The sequence below is a fragment of the Manis javanica genome, chromosome 11 (assembly GCF_040802235.1).
Source record: "Manis javanica isolate MJ-LG chromosome 11, MJ_LKY, whole genome shotgun sequence".
NCBI classification, from domain to species: domain Eukaryota; kingdom Metazoa; phylum Chordata; class Mammalia; order Pholidota; family Manidae; genus Manis; species Manis javanica.
Window position 1 is genome coordinate 21,363,635 of NC_133166.1, and position 22,206 is coordinate 21,385,840.

A 22,206-nucleotide genomic window follows, 5' to 3' on the forward strand; every position below is an offset into this window, starting at 1 on the left:
TGGTTGGTAGAATTTCAATATTTTGGAGTTTACTGAGGCTCTTTTTGTGAGCTAGTATGTGGTCTATTCTGGAGAATGTTCCATGTGCACTTGAGAAGAATGTATATCCTGTTGCTTTTGGATGTAGAGTTCTATAGATGTCTATTAGGTCCATCTGTTCTAGTGTGTTGTTCAGTGCCTGTGTGCTATTTTCTGCCCGGTGGATCTATCCTTCAGGGTGAGTGGTGTGTTGAAGTCTCCTAAAATGAATGCATTGCAGTCTATTTCCCTCTTTAGTTCTGTTAGTATTTGCTTCACATATGCTGGTGCTCCTGTATTGGGTGCATATATATTTAGAATGGTTATATCCTCTTGTTGGACTGAGCCCTTTATCATTATGTAGTATCCTTCTTTATCTCTTGTTACTTTCTTTGTTTTGAAGTCTATTTTGTCTGATATTAGTACTGCAACCCCTGCTTTCTTCTCACTGTTGTTTGCCTGAAGTATGTTTTTCCATCCCTTGACTTTTAGTCTATGCTTATCTTTGGGTTTAAGGTGAGTTTCTTGTAAGCAGCATATAGATGGGTCTTGCTTTTTTATCCATTCTATTACTCTGTGTCTTTTGATTGGTGCATTAAGTCCATTTACATTTAGGGTGACTATTGAGAGATATGTACTTATTGCCATTGCAGGCTTTAGATTCGTGGTTACCAAAGGTTCAAGGTTAGCTTCTTTAGTATCTTACTGCCTAACTTAGCTCGCTTATTGAGCTGTTATATACACTGTCGGGAGAATCTTTTCTTCTCTTCCTTCTTATTCCTCCTCCTCCATTCTTCATATGTTGTGTGTTTTGTTCCGTGCTCTTTTTAGGGGTGCTCCCATCTAGAGCAGTCCCTGTAGGATGCCCTGTAGAGGTGGTTTGTGGGAAGCAAATTCCCTCAGCTTTTGCTTGTCTGGGAATTGTTTAATCCCGCCATCATATTTAAATGATAGTCGGGCTAGATACAGTATCCTTGGTTCAAGGCCCTTCTGTTTCATTGCATTAAGTATATCATGCCATTCTCTTCTGGCCTGTAGGGTTTCTGTCGAGAAGTCTGATGTTAGCCTGACGGGTTTTTCTTTATAGGTGACCTTTTTCTCTCTAGCTGCCTTTAAAACTCTTTCCTTGTCCTTGATCCTTGCCATTTTAATTACTATGTGTCTTGGTGTTGTCCTCCTTGGATCCTTTCTGTTGGGGGTTCTGTGTAATTCCATGGTCTGTTTGATTATTCCCTCCCCCAGTTTGGGGAAGTTTTCAGCAATTATTTCTTCAAAGAGACTTTCTATCCCTTTGCCTCTTTCTTCTTCTTCTGGTATCCCTATAATACGAATATTATTCCTTTTGGCTTGGTCACATAGTTCTCTTAGTGTTGTTTCATTCCTGGAGATCCTTTTATCTCTATGTCAGTTTCTATATGTTCCTGTTCTCTGGCTTCTATTCCTTCAATGGCCTCTTGCATCTTATCCATTCTGCTTATAAATCCTTCCAGAGATTGTTTCACTTCTGTGATCTCCTTCCTGATATCTGTGATCTCCCTCCGGACTTCATCCCACTGCTCTTGCATTTTTCTCTGCATCTCATCCCATTGCTCTTGCATTTTTCTCAGCATCTCTGTCAGCATGTTCATGATTTTTATTTTGAATTCTTTTTCAGGAGGACTGGTTAGGTCTGTCTCCTTCTCAGGTGTTGTCTCTGTGATCTTTGTCTGCCTGTAGTTTTGTCTTTTCATGGTGATAGAGATAGTTTGCAGAGCTGGTACAAGTGACTGCTGGAAGAGCTTCCCTTCTTGTTGGTTTGTGGCCTTCCTCTCCTGGGAGAATAGCGACCTCTAGTGGCTTGTGCTGGGCAGCTGTGTGCAGACAGGGCTTCTGCTTCCTGCCCGGTTGCTATGGGGTTTATCTCTGCTGTTGCTGTGGGCGTGGCCTGGCTGGGGCTGCTCCTCCAAAATGGTGGCGCCCCGTTGGAGAGGGAGCGGCCAGGAGGCTATTTATCTCCATAAGGGGCCTCTGTGCTCCCGGTTGCCCAGGGGGTTAGAGTGCCCAGAGATCCCCAGATTCCCTGCCTCTGGTCTAAGTGTCCTGTCCTGCCCCTTTAAGACTTCCAAAAAGCACTCTCCAAACCAAAACAACAACAGCAACAATGAGAGAGGGAACAGAAAAAAAAAAAAAAAGGAAAAAACACGCGATTTTTTTTTTTTTCCTCAGGTGCCGGTCCCAGGTACCCGCTCACTGATCCTGCTGCCCTGCCTCCCTAGGACCAGGGTCCCTGTCCCTTCAAGGCTTCCAAAAAGCACCCGCCCACCGGTCCCGCAGGGAAAAACGCGCGATATTCTTTATCTTCAGGTGCCGGTCCCAGGCACCTGCTCACCGGTCCTGCTGCTCTGCCTCCCTAGCACCGGGGTCCCTGTCCCTTTAAGGCTTCCAAAAAGCACTCGCCAAAAAGAGAAGAGAAAAAAAAAAAGGGGAAAAAACACGCGACTTCCTCCGTCCTCAGGCGCAGGTTTCAGGCACTCGCTCACCGGTCCCGCCGCCCTGCCTCCCTGGCAATGGGGTCCCTGTCCCTTTAAGGCTTCCAAAAAGCACTCGCCGAAAAGAGAAAAAAAAAGGGGAAAAACACGCGATTTTGTCCGTCCTCAGGTGCCGGTGTCAGGCACCCACCCACCGGTCCCGTAGGGAAAAACGCACGATAATCTGTCCTCAGGCGCCGGTCCCAGGCACCCGCTCACCGGTCCCGCCGCCCTGCCTCCCTAGCAATGGGGTCCCTGTCCCTTTAAGGCTTCCAAAAAGCACTCACCAAAAAAAAAAAAACCGCTCCGGTTTCTTTACACCCGCAGGGAGCCGGGGGGAGGGGCGCTCAGGTCCCACCGGGCCGCGGCTTGAATCTTACCCCCTTTTATGAGGCGCTGGGTTCTTGCAGGTGTGGATGTGGTCTGGATGTTGTCCTGTGTCCTCTGGTCTCTATTTTAGGAAGAGTTTTCTTTGTTTTATTTTCATAGCTCTATGTGTTTTTGGGAGGAGATTTCCACTGCTCTACTCACGCCGCCATCCTGGCTCTGCCCCCTGGGCGCATATATATTTATAATGGTTATATCCTCTTGTTGGACTGACCTCTTTATCATTATATAATGTCCTTCTTTATGTCTTGTTACTTTCTTTGTTTTTGAAGTCTATTTTGTCTTATACTAGTACCGCAACACCTGTTTTTTTCTCCCTGTTGTTTGCATGGAATATCTTTTTACATCCCTTGACTTTTAGTCTGTGCACTTCTTTGGGTTTGAGGTGAGTCTCCTGTAAGCAGCATATAGATGGGTCTTGTTTTTTAATCCATTCAGTGACTCTATGTCTTTTGATTGGCGCATTCAGTCCATTTATATTTAGGGTGATTATTGATAGGTATGAACTTATTGCCATTGCAGGCTTTAGGTTTGTGGTTACCAAAGGTTCAAGGTTAATTTCCTTATTATCTAAGAGTCTAACTTAACTCACTTAGTATGCTGTTAGAAACATAATCCAAAGGTTCTTTTCTGTTTCTCCTCCTTTTTCTTCCTCCTCCATTCTTTATATATTAGGTATCATATTCTGTACTTTTTGTCTATCCCTTGATTGACTTTGGGGATAGTTAATTTAATTTTGCATTTGCTTTGTAATTAGCTGTTCTACTTTCTTTGCTGTAGTTTTATTACCTCTGTTGACAGCTATTCAAACTTAGGAACACTTCCATCTATAGCAGTCCCTCCAAAATAGACTGTAGAGATGGTTTGTGGGAGGTAAAGTCTCTCAGCTTTTGCTTATCTGGAAATTGTTTAATCCCTCCTTCAAATTTAAATGATAATCTTGCTGGATAAAGTAATCTTGATTCCAGGCCCTTCTGCTTCATGGCATTTTATACATCATGGCACTCTCTTCTGGCCTGTAAGGTTTCTGCTGAGAAGTCTGATGTTAGCCTGATGGGCTTTCCTGTGTATGTGATTTTATTTCTGTCTCTGGCTGCTTTTAACAGTCTGTCCTTATCCTTGATCTTTTCCATTTTAATTACTATGTGTCTTGGTGTTGTCTTCCTTGGGTCCCTTGTGTTTGGAAATCTGTGGATCTCCATGGCCTGAGAGACTATCGCTTTCCCCAGATTGGGGGAGTTTTCAGCAACTACCTCCTCAAGGACACTTTCTTTCACTTTCTCTCTCTCTTCTTCTTTTGGTATCCCTATAATGTGAATATTGTTCCATTTGGATTGGTCACACAGTTATCTCAATATTCTTTCATTCTTAGAGATCCTTTTTTTCTCTCTGTGCCTCAGCTTCTTTATACTCCTCTTCTCTAGTTTCTATTTCATTTATCATCTCCTCCACCATATCCAACCTGCTTTTAATACCCTCCATCATGCTCTTCAATGATTGGATCTTTGACCTGAATTCATTCCTGAGTTCTTGGATGTCTTCCCATACCTCCATTAGCATGTTGATGATTTTTATGTTGAACTCCCTTTCGGGAAGAGTCATGAGGTCCATATCATTTAAATCTTTCTCGGGAGTTGTATTAATAATTTTACTCTGGACCAGGTTTCTTTGGTGTTTCATATTTGTATATGGCGCCCTCTGGTGTCCAGAAGCTCTGTTCTGGAGCTGCTCAGCCCCTGAAGCAATGTCGGGTGTTGCACGGGAGCGGTATTGATGCTTGCTGGGAGGAAAAGAGCTGTTCCCCACTTCCCAGCTGCTATGCCTGTCTCCACTGCCTGAACCAGTGGGCCGAGCACACAGATATAAGCTTTTATCCCAGAGCAGCCGAATATGGATTCCTGCTTTCCACAAGTGACTGGAATTCCAGTCTTCCCAGGAACTCTGCCTGTCCCAGCGTTCTAACCCCGTAATCAGAAGAGTATAATGAAAGCATCATGAAATGTAGGTTTGTGCTCCTAGCACAGATCTCCAGGGCTAGGTATTCAGCAGTCCCAAGCCTTCCACTCACTCCCTGCTCAGTTTCTCCTCCTTCCACCAGTGAGCTGGGGTGGGGGAAGGGCTCGGGTCCCGCGGAGCCACAGCTCTGGTACGTTACCCCATCCGGTGAGGTCTGCTCTTTTCTCCAGGTGTATGCAGTCTGGCATGGTCCTCTTTCCTGTTGCTCTCTCAGGATTAGTTGTGCCAACTGTATTTTCTAATTGTATCCAGTTTAGGAGGAAGCCTCTGTCTCTCCTCTCACGCCACCATCTTTTCTTCCTTGTCATTTTAATTGAGTATCTCTAGAGTCTACGTACTTGTCATGTTGACTGATTGATTGATTTATTCAACCACCGTTTATCCTGTGAGATGTTCTAGGCTGAACTGAGCTCTGGGCCACAGAGATGAACCAGACCACCTTGGTCCTTGTCCTTGAGGGCAGCAGACAATGAACATACAGTGGGAGTGGGAGTGGGCTCCTAACTTAACTGGGTCTCAGGAGTGGCTTCCTGATTTCTGTATTAGGTCTTAAAGGATAGGCAGAATACAACCTTATTCCTTCAGTATTGGCTATTAGAATTAAATAGTAGGATGGGCATTTGATATCCATCTATTGAATGCTAGTTGTGTGTTATTAGTTTTCTAGCATTCTGTCAAGCTGGCATAGAGGTTTATATGACAGCCTTTATCACAAATGGCAGTAACTTCAATTTGCCCAGTGTTGGATCATTTACAAACATTTCATACTCCTTCCATTTGCTGTCACATAAAGTTCTTTGAGAATGCTTTGTTTATATTCATGTATATCTCTTGTTTTGTATCTTAAGTAAACTCAAATTATAATTTAATTTTTCAATGAGATGATTGCAAGTTTTAAAATTAAATTAGATAACTTTTGAACTTATAATCATTCAAATTGCACTGAAATGTAAACTGAGGCTTGGTTTCTGATGCTCACTTGGCCAATCCCTTCCTCTCTCTGGGCCTTGATTTTCTCTACTATAAAATGAGCATGTAAAGTAAGTTCAGGCTGAAGGATTAAGTGAGATAATGGATTTTAGACTGCACAGCACCTGGCTCATTATAGACTGGTTTTCCTTTCATGGTCTCTAGTGTCCATTTTCCTGCAATTCTAAAGCAACTTGTAAAGTAATACCCAGCTCACACAAGTGTGCCAAGGCTCTTAAAGAGATGCTTTGAGATAGAGAGCTCAAAGCAAGCCCATTAACATAGCTGAGATAAAACAATCTCATAGTGTGAGCTGATCAGATAGTGTTTTGACATTGTCATTTTGTCCCTGAGTTTGTTTTGGTTGGGTTGCAGGAAAAAAATTAGATGTGATAGAAATAATCAACAGAAAATAAAACTGACAGTGGCTTAAACTACACGTGGTAAAATTTATTATGGCTGGACAAGCAAACTGAATGATCCCATCTTTGTTGGTAACACTGAACATTGCAAATTTGACCCCTGGGAAAATTCCACCTGGTAAAAATAATCAACACAAAATAAAACTGACAATGGCTCAAATTGCTCCCAGGGAAAGGTGGAATTGGTGGAAATAATGACTAGAAATGTCATCACAGCTGAAGCAATCATCAGTAAAAATTGGTAAAGATAAAAGATAACTGATGAGTCAAATCTTTCTTGTAAAATTGATAGATGGAAGTTTATCATGATGAAAAATCAGTGTGAAAAAAATCTAGAAGAGTTCAAAATTGTGCTATATGGAAAATTTATCAGGGAATTCAGTTGGCTCAATAGAGTTAATTCCTTAAATACTTTAATAAATTCATTAATAATGATATAATTCTGAGTAAAAAGTTTACATGCCAAGATGGCAGGGATTTGCAGAATTGTAAAATTAGATGAAGGGTTTGGACTATAATGACATAAAATCTGAAATACTGTAATTGAATATAGGAGTTACGCTAAACCAGAGAGCATCTATCTGATGCCACAGTCCATATTCAAGGAAAGCCAGACACAGGAGAATTCTTTTTTTATGTTTAAGACTTTTTAATTCAGTTTATAGACAATGCTTCATTTAAGTAGAGCTTTGTAGACTCTTTAAAATAACTCTGTTCCTCCCTTCTCACTCCCCCTCCCACAGTGATCCCTGTGCCACTGATTAGAAACCAGTGCCACAGAATTCAGATATAAGAAAAATCAGTGTGCCTAACATGTTTTAGGGAAGGTAGGATTTGGCTTGAGTTTCAAGAATGAAGAGTAAAGGAGGAAATGGGTGTGGCAAGATCAGAAGAAGGAGAAATTTGAAAAGAGACAATGAAAATTGAGAAAATTCTCCTTACTAATTAAATGTTCTTTTATGAATTATGTGACCCTCATTATTATTTTTTTTATGAAGGTATCATTGATATACATTCTTACAAAGGTTTCACAAGAAAAACAATGTGGTTATTACTTTTACCCTTATTATCCAGTCCTCCCCTTACCCCATTGCAGTCACTGTCCATCAGTGGAGTAAGATGCCACAGAGTCCCTATTTGTCTTCTCTGAGCTACACTGTCTTCCCCGTGACCCCACGCACACCATGTGCACCAATCATGATACCCCACAATCCCCTTCTCCCTCCCTCCCCAACTGCCCTCTCCCACCCCTCCCCTTGGGTAACTGCTAGTCCCTTCATGGTGTCTGAGAGTCTGCTGCTATTTTGTTCCTTCAGTTTTGCTTTGTTATCATACTTCACAAATGAGGGAAATCATTTGGCACTTGTCTTTCTCTGCCTGACTTATTTAACTGAGCATAATACCCTTTAGCTCCATCCATGTTGTTGCAAATGGTAGGATTTGTTTGTTTCTTATGCCTGAATAGTATTCTATTGTGTATATGTACCACCTCTTCCTTATTCATTCATCTACTGATGCACAGTTAGGCTGCTTCCATTTCTTGGCTATTGTAAATAGAGCTGCAATAAACATAGGGGTGCATATGTCTTTTTGAAATTGGGAAACTGCATTCTTAGGGTAAATTCCTAGGAGTGGAATTCCTGGGTCAAATGGTATTTCTATTTTTAGTTTTTTGAGGAACCTCCATACTGCTTTCCACAATGGCTGATCTAGTTTACATTCCCACCAGCAGTGTAGGAGGGGTCCCCTTTCTCCACATCCTTGCCAACATTTGTTGCTCCTGGTCTTGGTGTTGGCCATCCTAACTGGTGTGAGGTGATATCTCATTGTGGTTTTAGTTTGCATTTCTCTGATAATTAGTGATGTGGAGTATCTTTTCATGTGCCTGTTGGCCATCTGAATTTCTTCTTTGGAGAAGTGTCTGTTCAGATCCTCTGCCCATTTTTTTAAATAGAGTTGTTTGCTTTTTGGGTGTTGAGACATCTGAATTCTTTATATATTTTAGATGTTACCCTTGTCAGATGTCATTTACAAACATATTCTCCCATACTGTAAGATGCCTTTTTGTTCTGCTGATGATGTCCTTTGCTGTACAGAACATTTTTAGCTTGATGTAGTCCCATTCAGTTTTGCTTTTGTTTCCCTTGCCTGAGGAGATGCATTTAGGAAAAAATTGCGCATGTTTATAGTCAAGAGACTTTTGCCTATGTTTTCTTCTATGAGTTTTATGGTTTCATGACTTATATTCAGGTCTTTGATCTATTTTGAGTTTACTTTTGTGTATGGAGTTAGACAATAATCCAGTTTCATTCTCTTGCATGTAGCTGTCCAGTTTTGCCAACACCAACTGTTGAAGAGACTGTCATTTCCCCATTGTATATCCATGGCTCCTTTATCGTATATTAATTGACCATATATACTTGGGTTTGTATCTGGGCTCTCTGGCCTGTTCCATTAGTCTGTGGGTCTGTTTTTGTGCCAGTACCAAATTGTCTTGATTACTGTGGCTTTGCAGTAGAGCTTGAAGTCGGGGAGTGGAATCCCCCCTGCTTTATTTTTCCTTCTCAGGATTGCTTTGGCTATTTGGGGTCTTTTGTGGTTCCATATGAATTTTAGAACTATTTGTTCCAGTTCGTTGAAGAATGCTGTTGGTGTTTTGATAGGGATTGCATTGAATCTGCAGATTGCTTTAGGCAGGCTGGCCATTTTGATAATATTAATTCTTCCATGAGCAAGGGATGTGTTTCCATTTATTGGTGTCTTCTTTAATTTCTCTCATGAGTGTCTTGTAGTTTTCAGGGTATAGGTCTTTCACTTCCTTGGTTAGGTTTTTTCCTAGGTATTTTATTCCTTTTGATGCAATTGTGAATGAAACTGTTTTCTTGATTTCTCTTTCTGCTAGTTCATCATTAGTGTATAGGAATGCAACAGATTTCTGTGTATTAATTTTGTATCCTGCAACTTTGCTGAATTCAGATATTAGATCTTGTAGTTTTGGAGTGGATTCTTTAGGGTTTTTTTATGTAAAATATCATGTCATCTGTAAACAGGGACAGTTTAACTTCTTCCTTGCTAATCTGTATGGCTTTTATATTATTTATTGGTTTTAATAGTGGGACTGTTAAGCCCAAAGCAAAACCAGACAGACTACTCCTGGGGCCCAACTGAGGGCAATAGGAAGCCTGGAAAGTTTTTAGGTAGCAGAGAGGTTGGATTTGGAAATTACATTTTTTTGAAAACAGTCTTACAGCTTAAAAAATTGTGCTTTTTAAGAAATTCAGACAGTCAGAAAATAAAAATTATTTGAATCTGACACCTGTTCTCTAAGATAATCACTGACAATATTTGGGGATCCTCTTTCCTGAAATCTATGTTTATAGAATATTGCCTCAAACTTTACATACTTGGACCATTCTAAACATGCTGTTCTGCAAATTTTTTTCCCCTCGAGAATAAATTGTGAATAGCTTTTCATGTCAATAAACAGATTTATATCAGCATTTTAAATTGTTTAGTATTGCATTGTCTATACAATTTATTTAAGTAGTTCTTAATGGACATTTATGCCCCTCCCCCCCCTTAATCGACAACGTCATGTAACGACCTTCTGCATTCATCTTTTCCAAAGCGTTGCATTATGTTTTTAAGGTAAACATTTAGAAGTAATGGAGCTGGGTCAAGATGTGTGCCCTTTCTACATATGGATGCAAGTTGCCGATCGTTCTCAGATTTGCAGGAAGATCAGGAGGAAGCTGCTGTATTAGTTCTGGTGTGAGAGAGTGGCAACCGGGATGGCCACAAGAGTACAGACTCACAGGTGACCTAGCGCATTCAAGCCTGCGTCGGTGGGTTGGCACAGTCTTTCCTTTTTCCTCTATTTGACTTCTTAACATGGAGGAAGAACGGAGAACTGCATCTCCCAGCACTTCCCGGACACCACACTCCCTGGGAACTGTAGTACCGGGTCTGAGCAGGGTCCGGAAGGAGGGAGAGAAGCTCTGTGGGCATACTGGGAAATGTAGTCCCGAGGGGGGCGTAGTGGGAGGGGTGTGTGTAATAGGAGGGGGTGCGCGCGCGTGTAAAAAGATTGGAGACGCTACGAACATCGCCACGCGGGGGACCTAACTTCCCGCACATGTGGTCTTAGAGGTTACAAGAGCCTCTTCGGATGGTTGGCTTTATTCTATTGTCTGTGATTGAGGCAGGCGCGGTCCCTCGGCGCGCAGCTGGAGGCGGAGGTTGTACGGGCTGCCGCAAGGCATGCCGGGAGTTGTAGTCCCGGCGCGCTGAGGCTGTAGGACGTGTCGCGGTGCCGCGCGGGCTCCTCCTTCCCCGCTCTTCTCAGCGGTCCCCCGCCCCTTCCCTTGGCCTCCTCCTCTCTCGCCTGCAGCTGAGCGTCCCCTCCCCCCACCCGTCGGACTCCTCGGCGGCTACTGCAGAGGATCCAGAGCCGAGTTGCTGAGGAGGAGGAGGCTCCCGGTCCCTGCGCGCCATCCGCCACCTTACTGGACACGGGCGAAGGAGCGAGAGCGTCGCCTCTGTAGCCCCCGGAGAAGACAAGGGCATCGCCGTCTGCGCTGCCGCCGTTTTCGCCTTCAGCGGCTCGCCGGTGAGGAGACCCCCCCTCTTCCCCAATCCCCTCTCCGTGAGCCTGGGCCGGTAATACTCGGGGAGAATGAGAGTGGGGGCTGCGCGCGGCTTGGGGGAAGAGGGTGGAGGTAGCGATGGAACGGCGGGCTGGCGGGGAAGACTTGTCCAGGCGCGGGCTGGGGGTGGGGTGAGGGTGGGACCCAAGCAGATTGGAGGGGGGGCAGCAAGGGAAGGGGACTTTAAATGGGGAATGACCGGACCTGGGACAGCAGTATGAGGGTGGGGGGTGGAGGTGGAATTTGGGAGGGTTTTGGGCGAGATGGATGATGAGACTGGAGTGGGATGGCTTTTAATGGGGGAGGGGACCGAATGAGGGTGGTGGATTTGAGGTTGGCTTGGAGCAGTTGACAGCTTGGGATCCGAGTCTGGGTGCGGGGCAGGGGAATGATTTCAATAGAGAGTGGGATTTCGGGATTGGATAGGGCTCTGGGGGGGTTTAATTCAGGAGGGTGGAATTTGGGGTGGACCTAGGGCAGGGTGGAGGTGGTAGGAACTGGGGGTGAGGGGCTTGGCATCGGTTGAGACCTGAGCTTGAAGTGGGCGTTTGCCATCTAGGGCTGGTGGAATTTGCGGATACTTACAGAAGAGCGTGTTTTACGAGAGCAGAGGAGGTAGAATTTGGCATCTTCCTGGGGAATGCTTATGGAGATTTGAATAGGAGCTGGTGGGGGTGGGACTTTAAATGAGGGGAGTGTGATGGTGAGCTGGCAGGAGGGGTACAAATTAGAAGTTAGGCCCTAAATGGGCACAGAAGGACTGAAATGGGGTGGGGGGTGTGCACAGTGGGATGGGGTTTTAGAACCACTGGAAGGGGCATGGTGGCTCCCTGGGTGCAGGGTCGATGTAGAGGGCACAGAAGATGCTTCTGGGCAGGACTCACTGAAAGAATAGTGGCAGGTGGTAAGCAAGGTTGGGGATGGTATCTTGAAGGAAAAAATGTCCCTTGGCCAAGGTGGCAGACTGAGTTTTGGAGAGGGAATGTCTGGTAGGACTGGAGAGGTGGTTGCTGATGGTGAGGTGGCTGAGGTGCTATTTAAAGAGTGGAAGACCTGGAGTTCTTGGTATGAATGGGGTAGGGAGGATGGAGAGGGGGCAGTGAGCGGTTCTGGGAAGAGGTGGGTTCATTCTGGAGAAGATGGATTGGGATAGCTTCCAAGAGATATAAGAGGGTTTAGGGGTTGTGCTTACATGGACAGCACTGGGCTATAGTTGGGAAAGGGACAGTAATCAGAGGGGACTTTACCGGAGACAGAGAAGGTATGTTAAATACTCATTTCCTAGAGGATGTCTTAAGCTGTTTAATCTTTTTGTTTGTTTGTTTCATTTATATCAGTATCATATTTGAAAGTAAACCAACCCAGTGAGTAAAGTTGGGAGGGGCTTCAGTTAAGGTAGAATTAAGGGGAGGGAGTCTTCTATTATTCATATATCATGAAAAGAAAGGGGAAGAAACCCATTCCCAAACTAAAGGTGGAGAAGGTGAGACTGGCGTGTGATAGATACCTTTCTATGTGATGTCTCTGCAATCTCCTTTCCACCCTCCACCAGTACCTTTAAAAATTAGTCCAGGAATTTGGAATTAAATAGATTTGATGAGCTTGAGGTAGTTAAGGGCGCATTCTTTGCTTGAGAACCGATGAATGAGACTGAAAAATAAGAGGCTGAATTTTTTCCTAGTCAGGCAACATTCATGTATGCAGAAAGAGCTTAGGCCATTTTTTTTTTCTCCTCTTAAAATTGATTGCCTGAAGACTCCATTTATTGGTGTCCTGGTTTACAAGGCAATTAGGCCCATCATTGTATTGCAGGCTGATAATCCTGAGATGAATCTTGGCACCACTGCTTTATGTAAACAGAAGACAGGAAATACGGAAATGTCATAAATATTCATTGGTGAAATGGTTTGGTATTGATGGAATTTTTCATTTGATTCTTTTGACATTACTTGATAAGATTTAAAATTGTTTCTGTAGATTGAATTTTCTCATAAAAAATTTCAAGTGGTCAGATGTTAATAAATATAGAATTTTTTAATTTTCGGGGGACATGGTGTTGATGTAGGTACATTGCATTAACTGCAGAAACAATATCTCCATCTATTCATCAGAAATTTTATTTAAAGCTTAATAAAATGGTCATTTTCATGGCAGAATGTTGTTACTGGAAGGTAGAGGGGGTGTGAATGGAGGAAACATCTTTAGGGAAACAGTTTTCTGGACTTAATTGCATTAACTATGATATGTTATACATGAAGTGGCTGTTGGTTAGAGCTTAGACTGAGAAAAAAATGGGAGGGATGTAAAGAGGATAAAATTGGCAGCATGGGATCAAAATTATTCTTTTTTTGTTGAAGCTCCACAGTTCGGCTCGTAAATAAACCATTTTCCTTGGCTTTCACAGTTGAGCACATAAAAATACCCAACATTTAGAAATTTTTGTAGTTCCAAAATGGGCAGAATGATGAGAGATTGGATTTATCCTTGGAATTGAAAGTGTTATGAGGAAGCTTTATTACAATAAAAATCAGGTTTGAGCAGTTACCTGTAATTCAATGAGAGTGTAGTCTAACAAATGCAAGCATTTCTTCTTACAGCTTTACTCTGGGGTCCAGACATTGCTTTTGTGGACCTGCAAGCTTGATGTAGAGATGGGATATTTGTATTAAAGCCCTAGCTTTTGAAAGCTAAAAATAAAAAGTAATCACCTGGGAGAAATGTCTTGATGGATTTTCTTTTTCTTTCTTTTTTTTTTCCTCCCCCTCACAGCTGTGGTCACTTGTGCAGCTGAAACATATATAAAGTATTTTAGTATCTTTACCTCTGATTCTTCTGATATTCAGGTGAGAGGGGGAGAGCAGATGGAGGCATTGTTAAACACCTTGGTAGAATTCACATGCTTGTTAGGGGTCATGAGTTCTGGGTTCAGATTCCCATTCCACCGCTTGAATGCTGAGTGATTTCAGTGAAGTCATTAAAAACCATTTATGCCTAGTGGTAATGGTTGTACAACATTGTGAATGTACATACTTTTACTGAATTGTACAGTTAAATATGGTTAAAATGGTAAAAAAAAAAAAAAAATCCAGAAACTTTTATAAGGCTGTCAAGGGGAACGCTGTATGTATATGAAATATTTTTCAGTATTTATTAATGTTTTGCCCATTAAGTGCCAGGGGAAGTGAAAATGAATTAAAAACAGTTGTCAAAAGAGCCTTCACTGTTGTGGGAGAGATTTAAATATAGCGAGAGAAGTGAGACAAAGCTAATGTGGTTAAGAGTGTGAGTGGGTTCTGAAGTCTGTGTACCATTTAATACTAGCTGTGTAATCTTGGGCACAATGGTCTCATCTGTAAAGTGGGCATAAGAGAACAATTTTATGTGGTTGTTTTGAAGATTAAACAAAATAATCCACGGAAAGCACTTAAACAGGTGTTAATATAGTACACATTAAAAACTACTAGTTGTTGGCATTATTATTAGATAGGAAGAGAGTAGAATGTGAATAGCCTCGGGTGTCCTACCACTAAATTCTTGGTGTTGTTATGTTCTATTATTTATTAAGGAGGTATTATTTTTTGTTAACTTATCACAGCTTATCTGTATATTTGAATGTTTGCACTGTAGTCTAGGAACTTTAATTAGTAAAGCACTAAACATGTTAATTGTTAGCTTCCTCATTTGTAAAATAAGAAAAGCTGCCCTGAGAAGTTAAATGACTTGTTTAAGGTTACATGGTAAGTGGAAGAGTCGGGGTTACAGCCCCCAAATTCTGATTCCTCAACTCTATTTATATCTTTTAAAATTGTGAATAAGCCATGTGTATGAAAGTGCATAAAAATCTTCATTTAAATAACAACAACAAATTGGAAGACTATGTTTTTGGTACCCAGCTTAACTAAAAGGAGACTTCTAGTACCCTTAAAGCCTCTTGTTCGAGTCTCTCTCCTTCCCCTGCCCTCAGAAGTAACCACTTTACTGAAATTTGTGTGAATCATCCCCTTGCTTTTCTTTATAGTTGTACTGAAGAAGTACATATCCTAATTAATATATTTTTCACTTTTACAACTTTATATAAATAAAATCATATTTTTAAGTATTCTTCTGTGACTTGCTTTCTTACTTATTCTTATTTTCTAACTTTTAAAGAGCTTTGTTTCTTCCACCATTAAAATAACATGCTCATTCATGGCAGAAATTGAAAATTACAAAAAAGTAAAAGGAAGCAAAATTATGTCTATGGTCTCATTACCCAGCAACTTATTATTATGTATGTAAATATGTATATATTCTTCAATATATGTGTACACACACACGTGGATAGTTTAAGATAGCAAGAGGAATCCAGTTTGCATTTACGGATGACCAGGTTATCCAGATGTGGATCAGTCATGTTTGGAAATAACAATGGGAGAGAGTAGTAGCAGCCTTTTGTGAGCTGTGTTGAAGGAGCATCATTTTAGAGTGTTTTCCTCACTGGCAGGAGTTATTTATTTACTAGATACTAATTCTTTGTTATACCAGCTTGGTGCTTCAGGTCATGTTTTCGTAAGTCACTTACCTCTTTTGGTCAGACTGTGCATCTTTTTGCAGAAAGGCAGCCTATTTCGTTTATCCTCACCTGATTGTGCAGGAGGGTCTCTCATCTAATGTACAGAGAGTACCGCGAATAGGAAATCCTTAGCTATATAAGTTTAACAACCTCAACACCAAGAACTTTTTGCCTATGAGATTTAAAATCCAAATTGATAAATAATGGGTTGGAGCTTCAGTTTACTTAAACTGTAAATTGGGGCACAAATGAGGTAATACATGTGAAAATACTATTTTAAACTGTAAAGGACTATATAAATGTTAGGGATTTTTTTCTCTCCTAGTTTACAAAACTGAAATCAGGGCATCACACAGAGGTAAAAAGCTTGTCATATTTGGTTTATTGCCTTTCTGAAGCATTCTGCCAGTGCTGGAGGGACTATATGAAGGTTTCTTCCTTGAACCTGGAAGATTGTTAGATACAGTGGGATGGAGAAGGTACTAGAGGATTTTATCCTAGTGAACGTATGAGACCTGGTTCCACATTCCTGTGCTGGCTAGCTCAAAATGAAACTATCGAGGCTTTCTTGCAGTGGAGAATGCAGTATATAGTTTGCCCTTCATTATCCTAACAAATACAGTGCTTTCCCCTTTGGTTTTCTACCTGTATGTAAGTTATTACAGAAACAGAATAGTAAAGTGAGATGAATATTTGTGCATATGTAAAAGGGAGATAATACCTGATTGTTAGGGTGTTGTGTAGATTAAATGAGACAAAAAGGACAAAGACCCTGGAACACTGCCTGGCATATAAATAGTTGGTGCTTAATATGGTAGCTTCTACTATTAGTATTTTTATTTTTCTTATGAGTTGTTTAGAGCTAATCCCTCCAGGCTGTTGTTTTGTTATTCATTATTTTCCTGGGCATGTTTTCAGTATCTCCTCTCACTTATTTTATGTTTGGAATATAAATTTAATATTATAAGTAAAGCAAAACAAAGAAATGAAATCCACAACTGTAGTGCATCCTGACCAAGGAGCCAGGAATCTTGTGTGTGACAGGTGTGGCTAAGTCATTTGTTCATCTGTACCCATTGAGTGGTTATTAGATGGCACTGAAGGAGTGCTGGGAGTGTGGGATACAAAAATCAGAATTTTCCTGCTGCTGAGGTGGTTATAGTCAATCTAGTGGGGAAACGGACATGTCACACTAACAGTAAAGTAGTGGGCTGAATGGGGAGGATGGAGAGTGCCATGGCCTGATCTTCTGGGGGAGCAGGGAAGAGAGATGCTTGGAGGAGTTAATTCTTGAGCTGAGACCTGAAGTACATGGGGATGTGCTGGGGAAGGGGAAGTTAAGAATAGTTTGTGGTGTCAACAGCACAGTCTTCCTTGATTGTTCCCTCCCAGTGTTCTTGTAGACCTTAGTTTGTACCTCTTTTTAAGGCCTTCCTAGCATGTTTACCAACTATAAAACCAAATAAGTAAATCCCCAAACATGCTATACTGTCAAGCTCTTATTTTTTCATATTCTGTGGAAAGCCCTCTCCCTACTGAATCCCTCAGTCTTTACATTGTCCATTAGATGAACTGCACTGATGAACGTATTTCATGGTTTTTGTTCTTTTTAGTTTGTTTAGCAGGAAGAGGTTTTTGAAGCTGTTGATATTTAAGAAGAAATCTTTATTTTTTTTTGCTTTCTCAATAAATGTTGATATTCATTAGAGTTGTTTCCTTGTCTCACTGGACTTTTTAAGATTCATAAGTAGTCTTGCCCACTCTGTCTTTCTCTGCTACCTCTATTCTGATGACTGTGAAATCTCTAGCTCGGCGCTCTCTCCTGAGCTGCAGACTTGTTGTATATGTCAGTGGCTACTAGCCATACATATGCATCTATTTAGATGATCCTCAAAGTCAGTAGATCCAAAACAGAACTGAAGTTCCCCATCTACTTCATCTAATCTCCCCTATTTTATACCCCCTACCACACAAAAAGTTAAAATCATCTCTTGCTGTAGTTTTGTCTTAATTTAAAGGTGCTGTCATCTATCTAGTCATTCAAGATAATGAATCTGTGCTATTAGTCTTTTCTTCTCTCTTAGAGCTCAAAATACATCCTTCTATATTTCATTTTCCTTGTCCTATTACCACCTTAGTTCAGACCCTAATCTCACCTGGACAAGTGCAGTAGTTTTCTAACTAGATTTTGTATTGTCCATCTAATAAACCTATCTTCCACCAGCAGCCAGAACATCTATGCAATAGGCGTATATGTCCACGTCATTCCCCTACTTAAATCCCTTTATTGGCTGTAAAGTCTAAGCTCCTTAGCATGTCCTATTAGGCCCTCTATGAACTGCTCCTCTGTATTCCTCCTGCCTGTACTCCTGCCATCACTGGCAATACTGAGTAACCTGCAGTTTCACACCTTTGCTCGTACTGTTTCTCCTTTTACTCACCCCTTTGGTTTGGGTGCATTTCCTCTAAGAAACTTTCAGAACCTTTAAGGTTGTTTGCCTGCTTTTTGTTCCCTGGGAGCACCCAGTGCATGCCTGTGTCATAGTTCCCAGCCCTCTTTTAGGGAGATTAATGGTTTCTGTCTACTCTTTAACTGTAAGTTTCTTGGGGCAGGGGCGCTTCCTAGTCATCTTTGTAGTCCTAACTCCTGGAGGGTGCCTTGCAGTTTTTGAACTGAACCTAGTAAGGATAGATGACAAGCCGGTAGTAAGATATTCTAATGATGAGTAAAGTGATATGTGTTCTTCCAGATGTGGATTTTTATTTATTTAGAATGGAATTTAGAATTTGATTGGATTGGTGAATTATTAGAATAATTTCTTGGGCGTGGCTTTGCAGGCCACATAGAGTCTCTTTTATTTCTTCTCTTTCTTCTCTTCCTCCTTGTCCTTTCCCTCCTCCTGTTTCATTCTTAACTCACAGGCCATGCAAAAACAGGCTGTGGATGAACCGTAGCTTGACAATCCCTACAATGTTCACAAGTCAAACTTGAAGTTGTAGAATATGGAAGAGCAGAGAGACTAAAGCAAGTTCATGTTTCTTGTTTTATTTGTTATAAAATTTAGTTCCTTGGGCAGTTATATTTATCTTTAGTATTGGAAACAATTGCACAGAATCTATTTTGGCAAACTATTCTGTTTGTCTAAAGGTTTAACATCTTATTAAATGGGCCATTTACCTCTGTATGAAGGTACTCCAAGACCACCTTGGTTTATAAAGTTCTGATCCAGCTCTTCTTCCTCCATTTAGGCAGCTGTCTGGGTCCTTTCAGAATATGCCTATTTTTATGATGATATAAATTGTGCTTTTTCTTAGGTATTTTGAAGGTACTGTGGGCTGATATATTTTTTACAGTAATCTTCAATCCCTTGCTGACTGAGATTATGATCTTGATTTGCCTTTTGATCATGTCCTTCAAGCTTGACAGTTTCTGCTGATGCTCATGTTTTCTGGCTTCTATGTTAGAATTTTTCTACATATCCTAGTTTTCTAATGTATCCTCCATCTTTTATTTTGAGTTGATAGCAAAAATCCTTATTCATAAATATAGTTACATTATTTATACTTCCGTAAATTTAATTTTTTGTTTGACCTTGTATTGCATAGGTTGTTTATGTTGCATTTTCATTTTAAGGATGAAGATATCAAGACTCAACAGGGTAATTTGTCTCAGGCCTTAAGACTAGTAAGGGATGAGGATGGAAAGATGAAAGGGACCCAGTATTTGAATATCTATGGTAGGCAATATGTTGGGTACATTCTCTCCTTTATATAATTTAATCCTCTTATTTACACTGTATAGGTTATTGCACCCGTTTAACAGAAGAGCAAACTGAAACAACTGAGGCCTGGAGGGATTAAGTAGCTTGCATTTGGTTACATACCTAGTAAGAGAAGCTTGTATTAAAACCCTTTCTGCCTTGCTCCAAAGTTCTTATTCTTTTTACTGTACTGGGTATAAAGCTCCCTGGTTTTAAACTCTTAGGTCAGCATTTTTCAACCTACTTTGACAAGTAGTATCTTGGCTATACATTAGAATCATACTAGAAGCTGTTTTAAAAAGACATGCTTTAGTTCCACTCTGACCAGTGCTAACAGAACTTCTGTAGGTGAGCTTAAGGCATGTATATTGGTGTATGTTTATATAGCAAATATAAATTAAATTGTATTGAGGTATCTATAATATATGTAGAAAAAGGTGCAGAAAAGATGTAAGCAGCACTCATATCAAGAAAGGGAATATTACCTCTTTCTCCCAGGTAGCCAGTATTCTGACTTTCATTACCATAGATTACATTTGCCTATTTATGAACTGTCGTAAGGTAAGACTGACTTTTTGCATTCACCTTTGTGAGATTAATTTATATTCTTGTGTGCAGCAATAGTTTGTTCTTGCTCATTACTGTATAGCAATAGTTCTCAAGCATTTTGGTGTTTTCACTCTTACTATTTATTGAAGACCCCAAAGAGCTTTTGTTTGTGTGTTAAACCTATCAATATTTATTGTATTAAAAATTAAAACTGAAATTTTAAAGTTTATTTATTGAAAAATAATAAACCTATTAAATGTTGGCATATTTTTGCATATTTCTGTGAAAGTAACTAGTATCCCAAGCCAAATAAATTAGAATAATATTTTACTTTTTTCCAAATTTCTTTATTTGATTGGATATACATCTGTTTCTATGTTCAATCTATTGCAATTGATTGTTTTGTTTGTAGTATGTAAAGAAAATCCAGTTGCACATAGATGTGTGGCTAGAAAAGGGAGCAATGTTTTAATTGCCTTTTTAGGTAATTGTGGGTATCCTTTTTTGGGATCACACCAAAATTTGACAACTGCTAGTTTTCTTCAAGTTTATTGCCTTGTGTAATCTGAAACACTATCCGTGAGCTTTTCGTACGTTACATTAAAATTCATTAGTCTTTTTATACTTTGAGTGGATCTTCTACCCATGCATGATTTTGTAGCATCATGCATTGGTCATTTGAAAATAATGGTTCACTCGAGTAGCTCTTCTAAATATTGACATACTCTATTATACAATGTCAAAAAAAGTCACATTTGTTAATTTCACCCCAGTCTCATCAGACAAGTCTTCTCTAATTTTCTCTTGAAAGCTCAGATTTTATCATTGGCAACAAATACTGACAGTTGTTTTCCATGAAGTGACAGTCTCTCATTGTTCATTTTTGAAAAAATGTCTGCCAAACATCAAGTCTGAATAATCATAGCTTGTCTGCCAGTCGTTCTTTCAAGTAAATATGGTGTTGCATGAAGAAAAGCAGCTAGTTCAGCTTGCAGCTCACTGCACAAGTATGTGAGTGCTTTTCCTTGAGGCAGTTCTTGTACTTGGGTGTGTGGGAGAAGTGCTTTATGTGCACTGCCCATTTTCACCACAGAATGTGAAAAAGATGTGTAAGTAATGATTGAGTATTAATAAAGTAATTTTTGTGGCTTCATCAAGAACATTCTTCAGTGAAACTGAAACTTGATTTTTTTTTTTTTGGCATGGGTAGAAGAATGCAAAGATACTATTACAGTTTGTAATCACTGCCTTGATTCGATACAAAATGGTGTATTTATTCATATGATTGTGTTTCTAGGGTTTACTTATCTCTTATTTACTTATTTCTTATTGGGGGAATAGGGGTTTTGTTAGACCTTTGCTAACATTACTGTTTTGAAAGCCAGAATGAATGCAGTATGTTTTCCTTGGCTTAGTAGAATCAAAACACTTTTATAGAGTTGAGCAGTTTTATGACTTTGTCAAGATGTTAGAAAATGGGCTTGGTGTTTGTTCTTCAGAATCTTGTGGCGAAGGAAAGGTATGAAGTGGCCTGTAGAGAACTGTGCATTGCTGTGCATAAAAGCGGTTCTCTAGGTGTATTTGGTCTTCCTACTCTTAACCTGAAGCATGTGCAGTAGAAAAGAAAAAGATGCAGATGAAGCTATAGCCAAGTAATCTTTTGTGTAGTGACTTTGGTTTTTCATTGTGACTGGGCAGAGAGAATGGAGGAGGTAGGTTAGAGAAGTCATAGGATTGAGCATTATTTTACCTTTTACCCAGCACTCTTACACAGCCTGGAACCTTAGTTCTGAGCGGGAGAGAATGAACATTCATTGTGTACCCATGTTGTGCTAGGACCTATATTGTATCTTACTTAAACTTAAAATAATCCTGGTCTAATTATTTTATTTTACACATGAGAAAACTTAGACTCAGTGATGCAGAGTCTTCTCAAGCCCACCAGACTTTTAAGTGACGAAGTTGGGATTTATCCCCAGACTTTTCTGCTTCCAGAGCCTGTGAATACTCTTTCTTGTCTTCTAAGAGTGCTGTCCTGTCTTCCAAGGACAGTGTCTCACTGATTATTTATGTACCCTTGATATCTAGAATGTAGCAGGGCTTAGTAACATTTTTGTTGAATAATTGAGTCAGTGATAAGTGAATAAACCAGTTTTTACAGGGTAGGATGTAACCTAAGCCGTCTGGGGGCTGCTGTGTAGATTGGTGGTACAAAGTTTCCACACTAGGATCTGGTCACCATTTGTTCCCATAGGGATCAACCTTAACTATAAACTCTATAAAACTATTTAAGTTGGATATTTAGGAATTGAAGAGATGTAATGGGATGAATTTTCCTTAGATTGTTAATGATCTTTCCAGAAATAGGTAATACATATA

At 40.5% G+C, this 22,206-nt stretch overlaps 1 protein-coding gene across 4 annotated transcripts in view; it reads left to right on the top strand.

The window, feature by feature from the left end:
* Window positions 1-10,652: 10,652 nt before the first annotated feature.
* FAM168A (family with sequence similarity 168 member A) overlaps window positions 10,653-22,206 on the top strand; it is a 244,535-nt gene continuing 232,981 nt past the window's right edge. For 2 of the 4 annotated variants that reach the window (XM_037026204.2, XM_037026203.2), the window contains exon 1: window positions 10,653-10,928. The gene's annotated coding sequence lies outside the window, so the exon portion shown is untranslated. The remainder of the gene's footprint in view (window positions 10,929-22,206) is intronic. The other 2 variants (XM_037026206.2, XM_037026208.2) reach the window with 2 other exon arrangements.